General features: G+C 38.2%; 1 pseudogene; it reads right to left on the bottom strand.

The window, feature by feature from the left end:
• Positions 1-12988: 12988 nt before the first annotated feature.
• LOC149836688 (UDP-glucuronate 4-epimerase 1 pseudogene) lies at positions 12989-14361 on the bottom strand (annotated as a pseudogene).
• Between the last annotated feature and the right edge of the window lie 8983 nt (positions 14362-23344).

The raw sequence follows: 23344 nt of genomic DNA, 5'->3' as shown, positions 1-23344 counted from the left end.
TATCTTTTATGCATTGACATGCACATACACAACACATATTTGCATGATACCTTGAGATCACAAAAAAAAATTGTTTAACCTGAACTACCAAATTCATATACTAGTGTACCATAACATTTATAATTCAATAAGTGCACAGAGTGTACTGAGAAGCAAAATATCAGTCATACAATGATGTTAATGTTACTGTAAAGGATGAGACATCTTAGGTTTAAGGTTTGGTTTGAATAAGAAACTTATATTCACGTAACTTTACAACTTATCATTGATAGAGACATCACTTCTAAAATTCAAGGAATACTAATAAGACCATCACATTAGAAACTACCATATGGATACCAAAAGAAAACTGAAATAAAACTATAATATGAACTGCATTACTGTTCATGGGTTTAAGTCTACAAGTATTCACGTGTACGCGATTCACATTTTTTTTCTTTCTATAGTTCATAACAGGAATCAAAACCCTTCTGTCAGGAAAATCCAAAATCCCCAAAATTGTAGATTTGGGATTTGGGATTTGGGATTTGGGATTTCGGATTCTCTGCCTCCATTCACTCGGATTTTCATAGCTGCAGAAATCCACTCGGTTGCAGAAATTGAAAGGTACCCCAAAATCTCCCTTTCACTGAGTATTTCCGACAACCACACAACCGGAATCGAAAACCCTCAAAATAACAATTTGGGTTGCCATTCATGGAACCCACACACACATCTCTCGACAGATGGGAACCCTAAAGAAGAAAAACAGAAAATTCTACCTGTTCTGGCTCTCTGAAGGTGGCTTGTCATGAGGCAATGGTCGCCGGTTCCGATGGCCCTACCGCTTGCGACGACGGAAGGAAAGGTGGCTGCCGCGGGTGGAGGGTCGCCGACGACATCGGTTGTTGATGGTTGGGTTGTAGACAGAGATGGGAGCGAGCGAGAGAGAGAGAGAGAGAGAGAGAGAGAGAGAGAGAGAGAGAGAGAGACGGGGAGAAGAAGAGAGTGAGAGGAAGAGAGTGGAGAGGGGATTTGTAGGAGGGTGGCCCCCAAAATGGAAGGGTCGTTACCCCCACCCCGGCGGCTGTGCTACCCCTTTCCCCCAACCTCTTTCACTTGTTGTGTTAGGGTTCAGAAATGAGCCCTAACGCAATTTTATCGAGTACGGGTTCTTCTTTTTTTTACTTAACGCACTAGGTGTGTGCGAGGCATGGATCAATCAGGTCTGTGACTCGTGATCCAGCCGCAGTTTGGATCCGTTACTCAACAGATGTTTGGGTCTACAGGTTGGATCCATATGGGTCCAGTTGTGGATCCGAATATATTTTATGGTTATATTATTTATTATTTTATTTTTCTAATATATATATATATATATATATATATATATATATATATATATATATATATATATATATATATATGGACCCCCAATTGAAAGGGATCTTGGTTCCGAATTTTTTTTCTTTATTACATGATTGAAACTATGGATCCAAATGATTTAATTTGGATCCAAACCTTAAGTAGATGAATATGGTTCCAAAATAAACTATTATGGATCCTATATAAAGTTTCTTCCCTTTAAGATCTACTTATAAATTCGTAGATCCACATAATAAGTTTTGGATCAAATATCAAATCCAACTATGATATCGAAGTTCCAATATCAAGGATCCAAACCAAAAATTAAAATTCTACTATTAGGTATTTATCTGGATCCAATTATCGAAGATCCAAATAATATTTTAAGGATCCGACATTGAAGATTCGAACAGGACATTTGAGATCCAATTAGATATAAAAATTAAAACAATGAAAGTATCCTTGTAGCAGCTTTTGAATATGAAATTCAAATTTATTTATCTCATAAAATTCATGGTTATTACACCCACTGCCATTTTTCTGTTCAAGTGGTGCTTTCTTGATTTTCTTTGAACAGGAAAATATACTAATTCTCTAAAATAAAAAATCTTGAATATTTTTTTTCTGGACATTACAATATCTTAATGGTCCACCTCTAACCTTAGTCTTTCTAGTAATTGATTGGCTTTTCATTATTGATGGGAATCTGTCCATCTGGTTTTGGTTTGATTTGTACTTTGGAATTATAGTTCTTTTCCCTGCTAAACTAGTGCTTTATGTGACAAATATCCTAGTTGTGATATTTAATTGACATTACCATTGTCATTCATTTATTGTACTTGTTGCAAAAGTGTTTATTTGATCAATCGAGCACTAAGAAAAGAAAAAATTTGTTATCTTTTTTTTTGAAATTAGACAACTCTTCAGATGGACAAGTCGAGGAAACTCCAAGTCTTACTCCAACCATTCTTTTATCACCTGAGCATATTCCATCTCTGAATCCAACTTCTGAATCTAATTTTTATATTGAAAAAAATTCAGGTAAAAGAAAGTGTATGTGTGATCACCCTGTTAATGAAATAGATCGAATTAAACATGCTTATCTTACACTACAAGAAAATACGTTGTTAGCGACGGACGTTAGCGACGGAAAGATTCTGTCGCTAGTTAGCGACAGATTGGCGAGCGACAAATATTCGTCGCTATTATTACTGAATCTTATGAAAGTAGCGACGGAAGATAGTTCGTCGCCTAGTCCGTCGCTAATTAGCGACGGATGTTGGGACGGATTGTTTTGTCGGTACGATCACACCATTTGCCGACGATGTTAGCGACGGAAACTAGGCCGTCGCTAAATAGCGACGGACGTGGCGACATAATATAATCCGTCGCTATTTTCGCGAATTTGATTTTACGTTGGCTTAGCGACGGAATTAATCCGTCGCTAACTTTCGAATAACCCTAATCTCAGCCAGCTTTTCCTTTTCTTCTTTCGCTGCTCCTGTCGTTCGCCGTTCCCGTCGTTCGCCGGTCCCGCTCCCGCCGTTCGCCGGTCCCGCTCCCGCCGTTCGCCGGTCCTGCCGTTCGCCGGTCCCACCGTTCGCCGCCCGGAGAAAGGTAACGCCCTCCCCCTCCCGTTTCCAGCAGGGGGTTAACCCCTGCCGTTTCCGGCAGGGGGTTAACCCCCTCCCGATTCACACAGGGGGTTAACCCCTGCCGTTTCCGGCAGGGGGTTAACCCCCGTTTCTGGCAGGGGGTTAACCCCCTCCCGGTTCACGCAGGGGGTTAACCCCCATTTTCACGCAGGGGGTTATCCCCCTACCATTTCCGGCAGGGGGTTAACCCCCTCCCGTTTCCGGCAGGGGGTTAACCCCCTCCCGGTTCACACGGGGTTAACCCCCTGTCGTTTCCGGCAGGGGGTTAACCCCCTTCCAGAAAACGGAGGGGGTTAACCCCCGCGTTTTCCGGCAGAGGGTTAACCCCCGCATTTTCCGAAAGGGGGTTAACCCCCTGCGTTTCTTGCAGAGGGCTACCCCCCTAAATTTTTCGGTAGAGGACCCTTGCCCCCTGCCTTTCCGGTATGGGGGTCGACCCGGGCAGGGGGTCGACCCCGGCAGGGGGTTAACCACCTGCCATAACAGGCTGGGGGTCGACCCGCTGCCCGAACAGGGGTCAGTTAACTCCCTACGTTCCGTAAGGGGGTTAACCCCCTATGTTCCGTAAGGGGGTCGACCCCCTGCCGGAACAGCAGGGGAGTCGACCCCTTGCCAGAACAATTTTTTTTTCGTGGTGACTTCATTTTAAAAAATTGTTTTTTTGTGCAGATTTTTCAACGGAACTCGCTTGTGCTCCGCCACTCGTGGTAAGTAAGTGACAAAAACAATGCAAATCGGGTAAATACCCGTGGTGAGTAAGTGATGCAAGCGCATCACATGTTATTTAATTTATTGAATGTAACACTTTATTGTTCACACACTCACTTAGTTGTTGATATCTAGGACTGCTTTGTTGGAGTTCGGAGATCATGCTGAGCATGATTTTAATGTATGAATATGGAAGTGTTCTTATTTTTGGAGTACGGAGTCCATGCTATGCATGGTAGTAGTTAGTGGGATATTGAAGTGTGTTTGTTGCAGGTACATGTTTGACATTTGTTTGATATGAATTATTTCGATGTATTGCAATGTTTGATGTGATTGTATTCATGCTTACATGTAGTTACTTTCAATTTGATTATGTCTTCCATGTGAAATTGTATACTGAAAGCATGCTTCAAATGAATGTATCGTGAGCAAAATCTTATACTACAAACCTCTATTTAAATGCATTGTAATACTTGATGTGAGTTGTATTGTAATACTTGGTGTGAATGATTAAAAATTTTATTTGAATGTATTGTAATACTTGATACTAATGATTCGAATGCATTGTAATACTTGATGTGAATGATTTCAATTATCTGAATGTATTATAATTTATGCAATTAACGAATGATTTGAATTAGTGCAATACTTGATGTCAATGATTTGAATTATTTGAATGCATTGCAATGCTTGATGTGAATGACTTGAATGCATTGTAATACTTGATGTGAATTATTTGAATGTATTGTATGACATATGTTATTTGTTAGAATATGGTTCGTGGAGGTTATAGTGGTCGCTCATCCAGTAGTAGCCAGGCTCAACCTTCATCTTCACGGGCTCCTGTGATAGGTATATCATATAACTAATTAGATGTTTGATTAGTTCAAATGCACATTCTGAGAATTTCTAATGTATTTTTTTACATATGATGTTGCGCCTGTACACGACCCACCTACACCAGTTCATCACACAAGTCAACAGCCAACACAGGAAACAGGGTCTTCTCAGGCTGGCACAAGAAGACTCATTCGAATAGTGTATATCGATAATCGACCGTAAGTATTTTGTTTTCAATTATTGCATATTTTTTAAATATTTTATATTGATATTTACTGTGTAACAATTCATGTGCAGCACGAGGTTTGAGCCACAAGAAGTAGTACGGGAGATTAGGAATTCACTTCTTCAACATCTACCAGGACCAGTTGCTCAATGGAAAGAGTACCCAAAGGAGGTGTTAGACAGATTGTGGTCCTCATTCATGGTATACAGTTGTTCCTCATAGTTAATGTGTTTCATATTTAATTTATTTAAGCAATGTCTACTAACTTTCTGAAAATATTTGTAGGCTTCGAATCGCTTCGCAACTACGGTGGAAGAAAATGATGCAAGGAAGGTGTGGCAGAAGGTGGCTGCCAATCGATTTGCAGACATGCTGCACACTATGAAGACTGCAGCAAAAAAAACATCTGGCGTAGTAGATGATCCATTACTGTGGAAGGGCCATGGTCCTATTACTATCAGGAGAGATTACTGGGATGAAATGTGCGATAAGTGGGCGGGAGATGCATTTAAAAATCGCTCTGTGAAGGCTTCACAAAATCGATCGAAGATGCCCGAAGTTCATCTACACACAGGTGGATCTAAGACATTTGGGAGCCACCTAAAGAAAATGGTAACTCATCAATATATAATATTAATTTTATAAGTATTGTTGCAAACTTGTGTACTAAATCTTTTGCTATTTAACTTCGCAGGAAGCAGAAAAAGGAGGCAGTGTACCATATAAGGATGTGTTTGTAGAAACACATAAACGGAAGACCACGGGAGTCTTCGTATCAGAGAAGGCGAGAACGACAACGGTATGTATTAATTCTATTAATAATCATTGCAATATATATGCAAGTTATCATAATGTTATCATTAATTATTAATGAATACTTTAAACATTATTTTGTAGGAGGCATATGAGCAACAGATGGTAGACCGATATGGCGAAGACGCTACTCAACATCCATCATTTGATCATACAGCATGGGTGACTGCAGCAGGTGAACCCAAAAAAGGTCGCGTGTTCGGGTTTGGGAGTAATATGAACACTTCACCAGTTATTGGTTCTTCCAGTTACGGCTCACCGACTTCTTGCGCCGACATAAGCTCCAAGCAGCCGACTATTCTTTCCGGTGATGATGTATGCGAGATCATTAATGAATCACTGAATAACTACTTCCAATACACCGTCGCCCCCTTTCTCCGAAATGAGATCAAGGCCGCTGTTCAGGATAGGGGATCTTCGATTCCAGGTCCCTCTCAGGTATAATCACATATATAGTTTTTTTGACTGTCTTAAAGCACATCTGAGCATGGTAGAATCACATATAGAGTTTTTCTAGATGCCTTAGAACACATATGAACATGCTATAATCACATATTCAATTTTTTTACTGCCTTAGCACACATATGAGCATGATAGAATCACATATATATATATATATATATATATATATATATATATATATATATATATATATATATATATATATATATATATATATATATATAACTTTTTGTTTGCCTTAGAGCACATATGAGCATGATAGAATCACATATAAAGTTTTTTTGACTGCATTAGAACACATATGAGCATGCTATAATCACATATTCAGTTTTTTGACTGCCTAAGAACACATATGAGCATATTATAATCACATATTCAGTTTTTTGACTGCCTTAGCACACATATGAGCATGCTATAATAACATATAGAGTTTTTTAACTGCCTTAGAACACATATGAACATGTTATATATCATTTATGATAGAATCACATATAAAATTTTTGGCTTTGCCTGCCTTAGAGCACATATGAGCATGCTATATTCACATATTCAATTTTTTTACTGCCTTAGCACACATACGAGCATGATCGAATCACATATATAGTTTTTTGCCTGCCTTAAAGCACATCTGAGCATGGTAGAATCACATATAGAGTTTTTTTAGATGCCTTAGAACACATATGAACATGCTATAATCACATATTCAATTTTTTGACTGCCTTAGCACACATATGAGCATGATAGAATCACATATAGAGTTTTTTTATTGCCTTAGATCACACATGAGCACATGATAGAATCACATATAGTGTGTAATTTATTTCATTATATTTTGTTTATCAATACTGACTGTTCTTTTCTTGTGTAGGCTGCTAGCGATAATCAGGGTAGTGGAGCTGAAGGGACAGATAAAGACAATGAACAAGAAGACGCACAAAATCTTGGCGATGATTAGAGGACTGTGTTGAAGAAGTTCTATTTTTTTTATTTTTCCTAATTGTAATTGTTGAATTGTAAATAATTAAACTTCTTAATTTTAAGGTGGAACGATTAATTGTTGTAGATACTTGTTATATGAATTTTTTTGTGTGGTTTGTTTTTTATTTACAGGAAATATAAATTGTACAGGAAATCGAAATTGTACAGTTCTCGGTAATTAATTTTCAAATAATTTTTTTTTTAATTTTTTTTCGTGTTTGCGATGGATTAGCGACGGAACCATCCGTCACTAATCATATTAATCTAGCGACGGCATATCGACGAAATTAAATCCGTCGCCAAGCCGTGGTCGCCGTTTAGTACCGGCGGATTGGCGACGGAATATAGCGCTCGTTATTCCATCGCAATTAGCGACGGACCTGGCGACGGAATAATTCCGTCGTCAGTTAGCGTCGAAATATTCGCGACGTAAGCATGCTGTCGCCTCGTTGTCGCTAATCCGTCGCTAACATGGTTAGCGACGGATTCGCGACGGAATGTGGTCGTCGCTAATCTACTACTTTGTTGTGGTGTTAGGGCGGAACCTTTTCAACCAAAACTTGCACAATATCCAAGTAGACAATGTGGTAAACAAGTGCGTCGATATCAAGAATATTGGTATGATAAGTTTCGTTGGCTAGAGTATTCTCCGACAGAAGATAAAGCATATTATTTTTATTGTTTTCTATAGAATGAGCATTTTCAGTGATAAAGCATGTGAAGACAAAAATTTGTAATAAAATGGACGACGATTTTCTTGCTGACTGTATGACATTGTACATCGAACGAGAATATACTATGACTTTAGTTATAGATTCTCTTATAGATGAATTTTATGCTGCGGGTAACCGTCATGGTCCATTTTAGTTGGTACTTTTGTATTTTGATTTATTTTGTCATAAATAAAATTTATGCATTGTTATGAACTTCAAACTATCGCACCAGTGTTATATATTGCCATTAGATAATGTTTAAGAACTTTTTGTTGAGGTTCCATATGAAATAGATTTTTATTAATAATTGTGGCCATTTTTTATTTTATCTCAAAAAAAATCCAGGGGCGCTTCCCCCGAAACCCCCCCCCCCCCCCCTCACATGAATCCTAGCTACGCCCCTGTTCCCAAGTACTTGCCCTTCTTTGATTGGGCGGGAAGACCAAGTCTCTTGGGGGTGTTGTACTGATGGCATCTTCAGCTCGGCATCCCTTTATTTGTCTCTACTTGGTCCAGCAATACATTGGTTCCAGAAGAAAGCACTACAGGGTGGTGGACTTTCTTTGCATGCGTCTCTTATGGCTTGGCATATCATCCTTGAGAGAGTAAACACAGAGATTAGACTGAAAAGGGGAGGCCTCCTACTTACGTGTGTGATGTGTGGTAAGGATGAGGAATCACTCTCACACGTTTTTTTGAGAGTGCGACTTCTTCAAATCATTGCTGCATTTGGCATGGGTCTGTTTTTCCCTTTCCTAGAGATATTGCATCTGCTGCACGCTTCAACGGCCTGAGCAAGAAATGAAAGTTCATTTGGAGGGTCTGGGCATCTTCAGCTTGAAAACTTATTTCGACTGAACGGAACCATCATAGGTTTAGTGATGCAAATTTTGATTTTGCCCATATTCATGATCGAATAAGGTGGGAAGTCCTCTTAAGATGCAGGCAAAAATAGTTGGGGGCTACAGTAGACTGGATTGGGAAGGACCGGATCATAACCTAGCTGGGAGAATCAAGGTTTCTATTAATCATGTATGTTGGTTTTTGTTTTTTTGTTTTTGCATTGTTTGCGTAACGCTAACAGTTGACCATTGATGTATTAGCCATCGTAGATCTTTGTTGTAATCACCTTTGTCAGTAGTATCACTCATCACTATCGCTATCTGAATGAAATTATATTTTCTTTCAAAAAAAACATCTATAAACCACATAAGTTACACTTGATGAGCCCAATATCTCAGTAGCTCTTGGGGTCCTATGGCCATAACTTGGAACCAGGACTTGAATCCAACAACTTGGTTTGCTGGTTAATTAGGGATGGCAGTGGACCAAGGGAAAACTGGGTCCCGCCTCGCCCCGTTTGGACCGGGGATGGAGGACATGAAACGTGGATGGAGGTTAAAATCAAAACCCGTGCAAAGATGGATAAGAGGATGGACTTACGCTTTATCCGTCCCCGCCCTCGATCCCCGCCCTGCTCTGTCCCCAATCCTTCTTTAGATATGGCAGTGGACCGAAGGGAAACGGGTTCCCGTCCTGCTTCATCCCGTTTGAATTGGAGATGGAGGGCATGAAACGGGAATGGAGGCGGAGATGGAGGTTAAAATCAAAGCCCATGCGGGGATGGAGGCCGGGCTGGAGGGTAGGATTTTAAGACGGAGCGAGAGTGAAGACCTTGTCCCCATCCCCACCCCGGTCCATTGCCATCCCTATGGTTAATGCTGAAACTTGCTGGAGCTTTTTCTGCATGGTCCTGCTTTTCCTACTCTTTACCTACAGAATTGACAGGTTAGCAAATAAACCTCTGAGCTATGTCTCAAAGATATATTCATATCACTCCATGCACAACATGAGTTTGCAACGGGTGTTCATGAACTTTTTGAAAAAATAGCATATGCGAACCTTTTTTATTTTTATTAATAAAAACTACTTTTTTATATGTTTATATGTAAAAAATACATTTTTATTGAAATATAAATGCAAACAACTATTAAAGTATTAAAATACTGTCATCATGGTGTCTAGGGTACTACTAGCAAAAACGGCCCTCCTAATGGAAGGCTTATTAGATCAATCTCTCTCTCACACACACATATGCGTGCCTGACGAGGGCGTGATAACAAAATTTTTAAACATTTTTATGTCATTTAAAAAAAAATCTAAAGCAAGACATTTTTGTGCACCGATGCCCCCTCTTATCTTATTTTATTGTACTTCTTAAAGACGAAAGAGGGGCAGCGGTGCATCAAAATAATTTTCTTTAAAAACTTTTTAAAAAATACATAAAGGTTTTGTTGGGTTCCAATGTTGTTTTTAAGTTTTCAAGACATTTTTGTAATAATGGTCACATCACTCACAAGAGAGAGAGAGAGAGAGAGAGAGAGAATCGTAACAAAGTTACCAAGATAAAAATTATTGAACATACTGAAAGTTACAGAGAGAGAGAGAGAGAGAGAGAGAGAGAGAGAGAGAGAGAGAGAGAGAGAGAGAGAGAGAGAGAGAGAGAGAGAGATTCCCTACATGGGGACGTGAGAGAGTATCCATTGTTAAAAGAATCTCAATTAGAGAAATTATGGATCTTTTTTAAGGCTACGCCAAATTTCAAAATCCATTAAGCATGGGATTCATTGGGCTCCTTCCAAATGCTATTTATTAAAAGGTCATACTGTAATGGAAGACGTGAGATTTACTATTTTTTTGGATTTCATGTCTTGAGACTTGAATGAGAAAAAGGAGGTTTTATAAGGCAGCAATTAAGGGAGGGTGTGCTCTTCTTCTGAGTAAGTGATCCCATGATTACCCTCTTGTTTTGAATTGAGTTTTTTTGTTTTGTTTTTATTGCCCAGTCCATGAGGATGGGTCGTTGATCTAGTTATTCTTTAAGAAAATAGACATGTTGGGAGTGTTTTGAATTCTAGACCCGCTCTGGTACGTGACCCGATTCAGAAATATTTTGGTGACTGTACAATGGGAGTTTGTGGTGGTAGCCTAGAGATCGGGACTGGCTAGGGCATGAACCTTATCACTTTTGTGATTTTTCTCTTTTGTACCGGATAGGGTTTTATCCCCTTTATTGTATTTACAACTGCCTCCTTTTGAAAGTTAGGGTTTGAGACTTGTGGGTGTATTTGGGATTAGGGTTTTGAGAGTATTTTCTTCATTTGCTAGTGAATTTTTTACTCATCTTCGCCCGTGGACATAGACTTGAGTGCCGAATCATATAAAATTTGTGTCTTATTGTTCTTTTCTTCTCTTTATCTTGTGATTTGATTTGTTTTTCGAGAGAATCAACTCCTGTTTATATTATGGGTCAAGATTAAGGCTGGTAAAACGAGTTGAACGAATTTGGGTTCGGCTTGTTTACAGCCATATAGTGTTCGGGCTCCTATGGCTTGTGCGAGCCAAACCAAGCTCAGCTCATATGGGCTTGAGCCAAGCAAGCCGGTTCGCCTAAATAAATAATTATATTTTAGCAAAGGGTTCACAGTGAGAATGTAACCCTTGACTTGTTGAACACAAGCATACCCAATCACCCAGCTGAATTAACATGTTTTTTCAATACATATTATATAAAAAATTCAATATAAGCTATTTAAATGAGCTTTTACGTGCTGAACCAAACACCCCTTGTTCGTACTCGACTCGGGTATATATAACAAACAAGCTCATGCTCGGCTCGCCATTTAAACAAACCGAACACAACCGAGCTTGGGACGAGCCTAACCAAGCCAAACCACGAGTTGTTCGGTTCATTTACCAGCCCTAGTCAAGATCCAAAACCAAGTTGCTACCTTGGACAAATGTTGAAAAGTTACCTCCTTAAGTCAAATGTGGTAACTAAGGCTGGTGAAAATCAAGGGAGATCGTCCAAATCAAGGCAAGAAGGAAATGAAGATAAAAGAGGGAATATCACCAGAAGATAAGCATCCTAATAACAGTCAATGAGGAGCAGATTTTCAGCTGGGTTCACCCTCTGAAAATTTATCTTTATAAGTCTTTTGCAGCCTCTCTATTTATTGAAATAATTACTCCAAGGCAGCTCATGGTGAGACGGTGCAGGAGCCATTTCATGGACGTAGTAGGTTCACAATGAACCAAACCACATTACATGCTTTTGTGTGTGATTGAATATTGAGAGGAACACCCTTTGTTCTATGCTAAACAAGCAGTTTGTGGCGACTAAACACGAGACGATTAAGAACAAGTCCAGGACGACCCCAAACAAGCCAAACCTCAAGCTGCACGGTTCGTTTCCCAGCCCTAATCAGGAGCCACCCCCACCTCGTGATAATGAATCAATTTGACTCATTCTCTCACAGCCCCACTTTCTCACGTTTTGCAATGACAATGAGAAAGTGGGTCTTGTGAGAATCATTCTCGCACAAACGTGAGACTCATTCTCACAAGGGGTCAAGCAAACGTGTCCCTATGTGATCCAGAATTGAATTGAATTGAACGATTCTGAGTCGGGCTTTAAAATTTTGTATTTTCAAAATAAATCATTAAAAAATCAAAAATTCTAATTTGTTTCTTTTTCTGTTTCTTCCATTTTTTTTGCTAATATTGATGTCAGCAATTACATTGTGGGATTCTCTTTCAACATCCTCAACAAGGAAACATAAAAAGTAAAACCATTACACAGAATGAATCATTCAACAAAGGGAAAGGTCAGAAACTTGGGAGTATAAGAAAGTAATCAAACTGTTTGAATAAAAGCAAAAGAACATGTCCAAGAGCAAGGCAACACATCAAGGGAATTGTTCCATATACCAACTCAAATCTCAGGCATACTCTGCTGTGGTCCCATTCCAATTAATTGAAATGAAAATGCAAAAGAAAAACTCACATGGGTCTGAAACCACTTTCCAAAGTTATTACATACCAACCATCAACAAATATCATCATTACAATTCTCACCTTCCAAGCAAAGCATATTTATTCTCCATGAAGAAGAAGCAACACCAAGAAACTGTACATGATAACTCCCACCTTCTCTGATGGCACCTCAATTCACATCAATAGAACCAAAGTGTTCAAAACAAACGGTTATAGCAGGTAACAATAACAAGAAGAAACACCAACTATACAGAGTGTACATGATGGCAGAGAATGCACATAAGAACGAAAATAAGAAAAGAAATTTGAGACAGAATCAGCAAGGATTGCAGTAGAATCAAGTACATAAATCGAAGAAAGAACACAAGATAATCTAAGCAATAAAGAGAAAAAAGCAAAGAATTTGTCTAATTCAATCAAGAATCCAAATCCAAATACGATTGCTATTGTTGTTGTTTGTTGCTACGGTAGTGGTGGTGAACAATGCTCTTAGTGTTATATCCATAGCCATAGTAATCCAGGTACCACCTTAGAAACTTCTTCAACCCTGTCTGCAGATCAGTAGTAGGCATGTAACCGAGCTCTAACCTCGCAAGCGTGACGTTCGCGTGCGTGAACGGCACGTCGCCGTTCGCAGGCATTTCCACCACATTCTTCCTGGCTTTCACCTTCAGGTGACGCTCTAGTATGTTCACCAGCATTGGCACCCCAAGTGGTGACGTATTCCCTAGATTGTATATCTTGTAGTCGGCCTTCCCCTTCTTCTTTCCGCCGCTGCCGGTGCTCTTTCCGGCCTTGTCGAGCGCAGCTACGCACCCGCGCACTACATCATCAATGTAGGTAAAATCCCGCGAGATTTCCCGGTGATCTTTCCGCCAATAAACCACAATTTTCTTCCCCTGCAGAATGTTGCGAGTGAAGAAGAAGTAGGCCATGTCTGGCCGGCCCCAGGGGCCATAAACGGTGAAGAACCGAAGGCCGGTGATGGATAAACCATAGATATGGTTATAGACATGAGTAATTTCGTCGCCGCGTACAGGCTCGCCGGCCGATCGGTTCGATCGGATTCGGTAAAGGGGACCTTCACATTGAGCCCATAGACCGAGCTCGACGACGCCCACACGAATGCCGGTTGCGGGTTCACCGATTTGCAGGCCTCCAGGAGAGTGACGAGCCCGGCGACGTTGCTGCGAACGTAGGAGGAGGGGTTATCGACGGCGTAGCGGACGCCGGCCTGCGCGGCGAAGTGCATCACATGGGTGAAGGGGACGACATCGAAGAGCTTCGCGAGTAGCGCGGCGTCGTTGACGTCGCCGTCGACGACGAAGACGCCGTGCTTGTTGAGCAGAGCCTGACGGGCTCGCTTGAGCGATGGGTCGTAGTAGGAGTTGAAGTTGTCGAGGCCGACGAGGCCGTCGCCACGCTTCTTGAGGGCGAGGGAGACGTGGGTGCCGATGAATCCGGCGCCGCCGGTGACCAGAACGATCAATCCGTCGCTCCTCTTCCTCTGGCACGACTTCCTCACCTGTTTCTCCCAATTGGGGCCCTCCCAAGAAGACGATGATTGAACCAGAAGAGCGTTGTTAGAGTTGGTGTCGTTGAAAAAGGCGGCCTTCCTCGATAGGAGGAAGAGGATGGAGACGGAGAAGAACAAGAACCAGAAGAGACAGGGGGAGGACAGAGAGGTGACCAATCGATTGAATTGGCGGGCGAGGCCGTGATGGGACCGGTCGATCTTCACCTTCCCCGGCGTCGAAGGGAAGTTATCATGCACGGAAGGAGTCATCCCTCTCCCTCCGCAGGATCAGACTCGGAGATGGTGGTTGTGCGCCTCTCTTTCTCTCTCTTCCCTCCCTAAATACTGAATCATCAAGAAACCCCCATGTCTCCCAATCGGGCGAGTGGCTTAGCTTCCCCCAGTGGAGAATCCGATGGATACCCACGTCTTCGATCTGCAAGAAAAGCAAAACCCTTCTCTGTTTTATCACCAAATTCCTGAATGGCGATGCTGCTCCATGAGAGAGAGAGAGCACTGAATTGGAAAGAACTTCAGGTTTCTCCTTTGTTTCTCCTTAATTTCCTTGACTCTCTCTCTCTCTCTCTCTCTCTCGTGCGTGTCCATCTCCTTCTATCCACGTTCGATTTCAAAAATCTGACAGTCTTCTTGGTTAGAATTCCGAAGAAAAACTTAAAATACTCTAAAGCCCATTTAAAACACAGTTTTGGAGGGATCACTGCCCTCTAAAACCACATTACAAAAACATCTCTCTCTCTCTCATATTAAGAACAAGACTGTTTCCCCAAAAAAATAAGAATAAAAAACTGTTAATTGGTAATTTACTACTCTCTCTCTCCCTCCTCTCTCATCCAATACTCTGTTGGATGTATTTTGGTAATGTTGAATGACTCTCTCTCTCTCTCTCTCTGATTAAGAACAAGAAAAAATGTTCCCCCAAAAAAAAGAGTAAGAAAACTGTTAATTGGTAACTTAACGTAATATGAAATTATTGTTAATCCCGTGCTAAGGTCGCCAACATGTTGCTGACTTCATTTAAGTCAAGAGACAAGAAACATTGTCATGTTAAGAAGATAGAACTTAGAAAAACAACTTCACTTAAATCACAACGTGCCGAGTGGTGGGTACTCGATTTTTCTAAATGGCCCTCCGTTGAATTGCTTGGGTTTCAATATCACTCGTACATGATGGATCGTGCTCACCATCCAGTCTTTGGTCAATTGTAATGAATTTGTAAAATGTTCCTCATCAGGTGCCAAAAAAAATACTCTCTATCATAAAGTTATAGCTGTGATTAGAGATGTCAATGGGTCGGATTTACTCAGACCCAACCCAGACCAAACCCTATAGGGTCCGGTGATAAATAATAAGACTCGATTAAGACCCGGGTATGGATCCAAAGGACCGATTAATACATGGAGCCAAGTATAGTTTATGAAATTTTATACCAGATCCGGGCCCAACACAAGTTCCGATTAAGACCCTCAATTTTTCAATGTAAAAATGATAAAAAAAATATATTATTTTACCTGGTCCTTGTCTTGTTCATATAGTTCTTATTGGGTCCGGGTATGGTTTCTCTTATATTGGACCCGATTAGACCCGGGCTCAGACCCGATACCATACCCAAAAATCAGACCCAAGTTTGGTTGTACCTGGGTCCGAACCAAACCCGACCTGTTGACACCGCTAGTTGTGATCAGCTTTATTTTATTAATATAAACCCTTATTTTGTTCCACGGGGATATTTTATTAAGAACTGCATATTCAATTGACTGTTCATAGGGATGGGAGTGGATCGGGGGAAAACACGGGCCCCTCCCCGCCTCTCCCCATTTGGACAGGAGATGAAGGACATGAAACGAGGATGGAGGCAGGGATGAAGGTTAAAATCAAAACCTGTGCGGGGATGGACTTATGCTTTCCCCCGCCCCGCCTTGTCCCGTCCCGTCCTCAATCCTTCTAAGAGATAGCAATGGACCGAGGGGAAACGGGGCCCGCCCCGCCTCGCCCCCGTTTGGACCGGAGATGGAGGACATTAAATGGGGATGGAGGCGGGGGTGGAGACCTTGTCCCCCGCCCCCGCCTTGGTCCACTGCCATCCCTAACTGTTCAATGTAAAAGAAAAAAAATGGTGTTTTCAATTGGGAAAATTCAGTGGATTGTAGATTGTTAATTTTTAAAACGATTAAAAAGCCTTCTTACACACTATAATTGCATAATTTAAGACATGTTTAGTAAATTAACTATTAAGACTTTTTTTTTAGGCCAAGGAAAAAAACCCTATCACTGACCTGGCATTGTCAAGCCTCTGATTGGTAAAACCCTTGAGGTCCCCCCAACGGAGCTCGGCGTGATTGGTAGGAGCTATCAGTGCTGGTCTCCATGTCGTTGGGACGTTGCAGCTGGTTCAAACCCCAATGGGTATTTTGAGTAATAACTGGTGGGGTCCTTTAAAACAAATTGCAGCAAGAGATGCCTCCCACAGGTTTTGAAGTCGTGATGTATTGTTAAGCAGATAACCTTCACAAGTCACTCCTACCAGATGAACAGCGCCCTTATGGCCATATATATCTATAAGACTTAATCTAAAACAACTAAAAAATAGCCAATATTTTGCCAACTAAAAAGGTTAAAAAGAAAACAGATTCTACTAGCTAGTAGCTATAAATGAAAATAGCCAATATTTGCCAAATTTATAAAATGCAGAGTTGCAATTTGACCTTGAAGTATTTTATTTTGTCATATATATCTAACTTATTCTTGACAATATACAAGATATTATCATATTATTCACACTTCTTATGAGAAGCCAACTTATGCAGTGACTAATTAACATCCTAAAAAGAAAATCTTAAACTTATTCTTGATTCTATCCATCATATTATTTTGTTATTCAAGTGTTCTTCTTATAAGAAGCCAACGTGTGCAGTGACTAACATGGGAAAAAAGAAAGAGATCTGTGTGCTTGATCAAAACAGGGCTCTAATGGATTATCTTATTTCATTTACATGCAATTACACTTTTATTGCATAATAGATGAATAGTAAAAGGAAATAGAAACTCAATTATCGTCTGTTAATATTTAAAAAAAATAGTGTTATTCTTACTTATCATAAATATAATTAATACTCGTGGATAGGGGTGTCAACGGTTCTGGTTTACCTGGACCCGACCCATACCAAACCCTATAGGATCTGGATATGGTGACAATAAGAAGACCCAGGTCCGGACCCAATGGTCTGATTAATACATGGAGTCGGGTATAGTTTGTGAAATTTTATACCAGACCCAGGCCCGACCTTCTGATTAAGACCCGCAAATTTTCAATGTAAAAATGCTACAAATATTATTTTACTGGGTATGGCCCAGGTCTGGTTCATGTAGTTTTTATCGGGTTCGGGTATGATTTCTCTTATGGTGGGTTCGATTAGACCCGGGTCCAGACCGAATACCATACTCGAAAATCGGGGCCAGGTCTGGTTCCACCTGGTCTGAACCAAACCCGACCCGTTGACACCCCTACTCGTGGACCAACACAAACTAGACTTGGGATTCCTTAACCCAAAAACAACTTATTGGAAATGGTTGTGATGAGGTTTTAGTATAGAAAAGAGACAATCTGGCAATGATACTAATTAATTGAGCTAGGTGATGCAGATAAAAAACGAATGAAATATTACTGAAAGCTTTTTTTTTTTGCTAGGCCAAGGGAGAAACACCCCCATCACCAACCACATATTGGCAAGCCTTTGGTTGATAAAAGCCTTGAAGTTCCCCCTGCCCATTGAGCTTCGACCTTGCAGCAAGGGACGCCCCATGTGAGTTTCGAACTATGGTCTTCTTATGTCAGGTGACAAATCATGGCTACCTCTATTCAGATAGATGGAGCCCTTGTCAGCAATATTAAAGAAGACCCTAAACCAAGCTTAAGAATCAAGGGAATGGTGTGTAACGTGTAATCAGTGATCTATCATTAGGTTTTGATACTTAAGCCCAACATAGTAAATTGATTTGGATCATAGTCACAAATATCGCTGATATTTTCAAAAAAATCTAATATTTTCAAAATATCAGTCTTTCTAACCCAACATTTATGCAATAAAAACATTTTTTAATATTATATATATCTTATGTATATACTTTCATTTTTCAAGATTTTCTTAAGAAAAACAAGTTTTTTCAATCTACGGCGAGCTTTTTCCTTGGCAATATTTTCCCAATAATGAGTTTTATAAGTATGGTATGGATAAAAATATTACTAGCATGGTTGGTGTTGGATGGAGTGGTAGGGAAATAAGCTTGCTAGTAGTGCGTAGGTAGTGATAGATGTCTCTTATATGCTAAAAAGCTGTTTGACGTTGAAGCATTTGTTCAAAAAAAAAAAAGAGTGCATATGATCTTTATGCACATATTAAAGTAGATATAGTGAGTAAAAATGAAAAAAAAAATTGGAAATTGAGTATATTAAAAGTTTAGGCCTTTTTTTTAATAACGAGGAGAAACCACAGTTGTAGTTCAGATGTCTTGTTATGGGCCCGGAGGTGCCACTTTGACCGTGCCCTTGTTTCGGTGATTGCCGTGTAAAACTCTATGTACTCTCTACCTTATGGTATTACCAACCAAAAGATTTAAGTGTTTTAACATAACTTGATCTTCAATCTTGCTAAAATGAATAAAGATTAGAAACTTATGAACCATTCATATACTTCTTAAATCTAGATTATGACTAATAGAATTGTTGGAACCAATAAGTTCCTTAATGGTTGAGGATAAAAAATCAAAGGGGCATGTGCACTAGGAGGGCTTGAACCTCCGACTTCATGAATACCACATGCTTTACCTAATTGAGTTATTCCAACTTTTCTCCAAACATGGGATTTTTATAATAGAAAATGATTGTACTATCTTGCCAAATAGTGAGCTTTCTAGAATACCTAGCAATTTGGAAAAATCCTCCACATATCCAAAATTGTCGATGGCTAACTTTTTTAGGATATTTTTTCCTTCTCACACGTAAACCTGATGAGGTTCACACACGATATATAGTTATGTTGTACGAAGTTTGCAACCTTTCATTAAAAAGAAGATTATGTGAAAATCTACAAATACAGTACCACTTTAGTGAATATAACTTGTGAACCTCAATTAAGTAAATACAACTCAAGGCCTCTGCAAATGCGTGTGACATTCACAAATTCCCGTTATGAATGTCTTTGACTTTTGTACTTTGATGAGACCTTCACAAATATAGTACAACCTTTGTAAATACAGTATGACATTAACGAATATAATTTATAAACCTCACTTAAGTAAATAATCATCAATGAGCTTCACAAATGTGTATGACATTCGCAAATACCTGTATATGTGGATCTTGTTACTCATTTGCAGACTTTCTGAATATTTGCACATTGAACATGAGATTTGCAAATTTTCTCAGAGCTTAATTGATATTGTCCACATATTTTTGTGAATGTTTGTATGAGCATTAAATGTGATGCTCCATTACTTAAAAAGCGATGGTTTGCATTCTAGGGCTTTGTTTGTAGTCTCTAACATCTTTTGCCTTGTGTTTTCCTTGGTAAAATTTTTGACAATTTTATGGTAACTATTTTTGGCAGCATTTTATTAGTGACTTTTTTAGCGTATGAGACATCATCGGCAACAAGATATTTCAGTAAGCACATCTTTAATGATTGAAACAAATATTTAAAAAAAATTATGAATTAGTTATTTTAACTAGACATTGGCATAAATCAGTTATTTTGTAAAAGAATTGCATGGTTTTTCACTGTGTTTTTGTAGTTTCGTATGCCTTTATTTTCATGTGTTTGTTTATCTAATGTGTTCATGAGCATTACACTACAAAAAAGATTATATTTAGTGCATTGATCATTAAATTTGTTGTTTATGAGAAGTGTATTGTTCAAATTTTATATTATTAAATTTATTAAATATGAGAATTTATTTTAATGAATTTGTTAGTCTCAACCTTCAAAATTGCAAGGACAAGCTTGCAACTTGTCAGGTATGCTGGCATTATCTTTTCTTGTTAAATGAATAGATAAATGTGAAGCTCTAAAAATTACTTCATTGTTCATATTCTACATATTTTTTTTTACTTTTAGACATGCTTGTTTATCCTATGCTTCAATTTTATCTTATGCAAAATAAATATATTATTCTCTTGTTGCATTGCATTTATAATTAAGGGTATTTTTTTTCTCTTAATATATTTGCTCAAAATTTTTTTTATGTTCCCTATGAGAATAGGGATGACATTGAATGTTATAAATGTTGACAATGTCAACTAGGATATCCAAAGGTAAGAGACATAATTTTGGATTAATGTTTTTTGTATTAATTATGGGATCATTTTTTGGCTTTTTTCGATTTTCTAATCTTTGATTGTCTAAGACATTTGGCAAAAATGTTAATTAATTCTTCATAGCTAACATATTGATAGATGTGTAAGATGTTGTTGAGTAGTCAAGGTTAACTACTTATTATAAATTGATCTCTTGTTTAGATGTCGTGATCATTTTTGTTTTTTATTATTTTTTAGTAAATTAAATTTTTTTAGTATTTGTTGGAACAAACAAATTTAATGTTATGATCTTTTTTGTTTTCATTATTATTTAATATTTTATTTTTTGTTTAGTATAAATTATTTTGTATCTCTATTGTTTCATGATCATCAGATGTTATACATAGTTCTATTAAAATTGATCTCTTGTTTAGATAATTATATTATATCTAAAATGAAAATGAAAAAAAAATATGATAGTGAGCTTTTTGTCTTCATTTTAATGAATATCTATTATTTTCTCAAACTTCTTACAATGCATATAATTAGGCATCTATAATATTTGATGTTATTTTTAATGTAAATAGTTGATGCTTGCTTTTGTTAGTTATGAAAATGATTTTTCAATCACCAGTTTGTCCATTTTGTTTTTGTGAGAAATTCTTCATTTACTGATTATAAAATGATGATTTAAAAGATTTTCATAGAGGCAACAACACCTACACTAATACCTAGAGAGTAATCAATAACTTGCCCACTGATTCATCTCTTCTACTTTAAGATCTCCAAAAAAAGCACACAGTGTATGTAGTGTAAACATAAATATAAGTACGCAATGTTGTTCAATGAATACATTATCATAGTCCTCAAAAAGATTTGACACATTTTGGTTCTTTAAAAAAAAATGAGTCCCTTCTTTCATATTGGGATATTCGGCCATTTGTTGTGAACAATAAGCAATTAATACCTCTTAGTCAATAGAAAATATGAGGATTATCACTTTGAAGACTCACCAAGAAATACAATGTAAGGTAAATAGTCTTGTTTATTTATTTTCTATTATCATGTCTCGATTGTGACTTTGAATAAGTCTTTCTATGAATCTATATATATGCTACATAATTGTCATATGTGATACGTTCATGTTAGATTCATATGAGTCAATATACAAACATAACAAACAAACATGCAAACCTAACATTTACATCACTAACAAAAACAATATCCATGAAGAAATCATGCTCGAGCAGCTCTACAACTTTACGTCCATGCGGCTAGTTGTCATTAACATGTTTTTATGGCCAATTGCAATTGAATATAAATGCGTACATGTAATACTACTAATTGTATACACACATCACTTGTTTTATTATACATCTTACTACAATTGGATCCTTGCTTCGAGTTGGGGGTTTGGTTCTCTTTTTATTGTTATGTTTTCCTTTTTGTGGCATATTATAAAAGACCTAAAATACACATATAAGATATATGACATTGGAGCAATTCATTAAAAAATTCTCGATAAATACATAGAAGCAAACAATTCTTAACAAATATGCGAAAAACACACACAAACACACTCATTTCGTAGCTAGAAGTACTTGAACATACTTTTATGTGTGCTTTCGCATGTTGTGGCCAAAACCTCAGCACATATATTGTATTTGTATGGTACACATACATAAAAAAACACACACAAACACACTCATTTCGCAGCAAGAGATACTCAAACATACTTTTATGTATTTTTTTGCCTGTTGTGGCCAACCTCAGCACATATATTGCATTTGTATGGCACATTATTTGTTGTTATATGTCTCTCCACCTTAGGTCACCCTAGTTTATGTGTGACCTTCAGTTGATGTATTAGAATAATAGTCAATGGAGCATTATATAGGGCATTATTCGGCATCGAGATGAATATAAATGTTTGATATGCACGTAGATATGGTTCAACTTTGAAGTACTCATCATAGTAATCCTCTGGTAGCTTGCCCTTATACAAAATGCATGCAACTGTATATTCGTATGGAATCTTACTTATATGTCACTCTTTCCAAGAGCATTACATCTTCTCAAGATCAATACTATAATTGTGAGATCGGTCGCAGGTCTCAGACATACGTCGATGGCAATGTCCAACAATCACAAATAGTTGTTGTGTCTTTTTCTTTCATGTCTCTACTTTTTCTTTTACCTCAGGCACAACAATGATTGGTATTTTCTGCTTGATATTCTATTTTTTTTAAATGATGTCATCAATATAAGACGAAGTCTCTCCAGAAAAGGCACTAGGAGCTTGTCACATATGAAGAAAATTCAAGAATTGAAAAACTCTGTTATATTAAATGTCAAACACCCATATTTTTTTCCTAAAAAGTGAGATGTAACTTAAAACTTTGATTTTACGTCAGTGGCAATATAATCATATGTGGTTGTATCTTGCTTTCAAATTTTTTTAAGAAAATAATTGCAATGTAGTTTTGTAGTTGTTCGATCTACGCTCCACCAAAGTGTATTGAACAATGACTAAATCTCTTAAAAAAGTTTTTTGTTAAGTGCTTCATGCAATATCCAACATGTGTGATGAACGACATATTTTAGCTCTGAGTGCCTATCTGAGATAATAGTTGATTTTGTTTGCTCTCTAAACTCGTCGAAGTGTCTGAATTTATGCTTTAAAGACTCCAAAAATCATGCTCATGAAGGTTCACATGTGCATAACAAAAAAATATCCTAAAAATGTTGAGTGTTGAAGATTTTGGATACACCGGGGATTTTGTCCAATTTCTAGGTATTTCAGAAAGTGTGTCATTTTCAATGGTAGTACCCACATTTTTCATTTTCATAATCTTCCATTAGAACTCTATATCACTTGTTATGGCCATTGTCTCATGATACAGACAACTATGAAGGGTTGACATTAATTTCATCTTTACTTGG

Source organism: Nuphar pumila, chromosome 5 (genome assembly GCF_984573655.1).
Source record: "Nuphar pumila chromosome 5, dmNupPumi1.hap1.1, whole genome shotgun sequence".
NCBI classification, from domain to species: Eukaryota; Viridiplantae; Streptophyta; class Magnoliopsida; order Nymphaeales; family Nymphaeaceae; genus Nuphar; species Nuphar pumila.
This window is presented reverse-complemented; position numbering and strand designations above follow the sequence as displayed.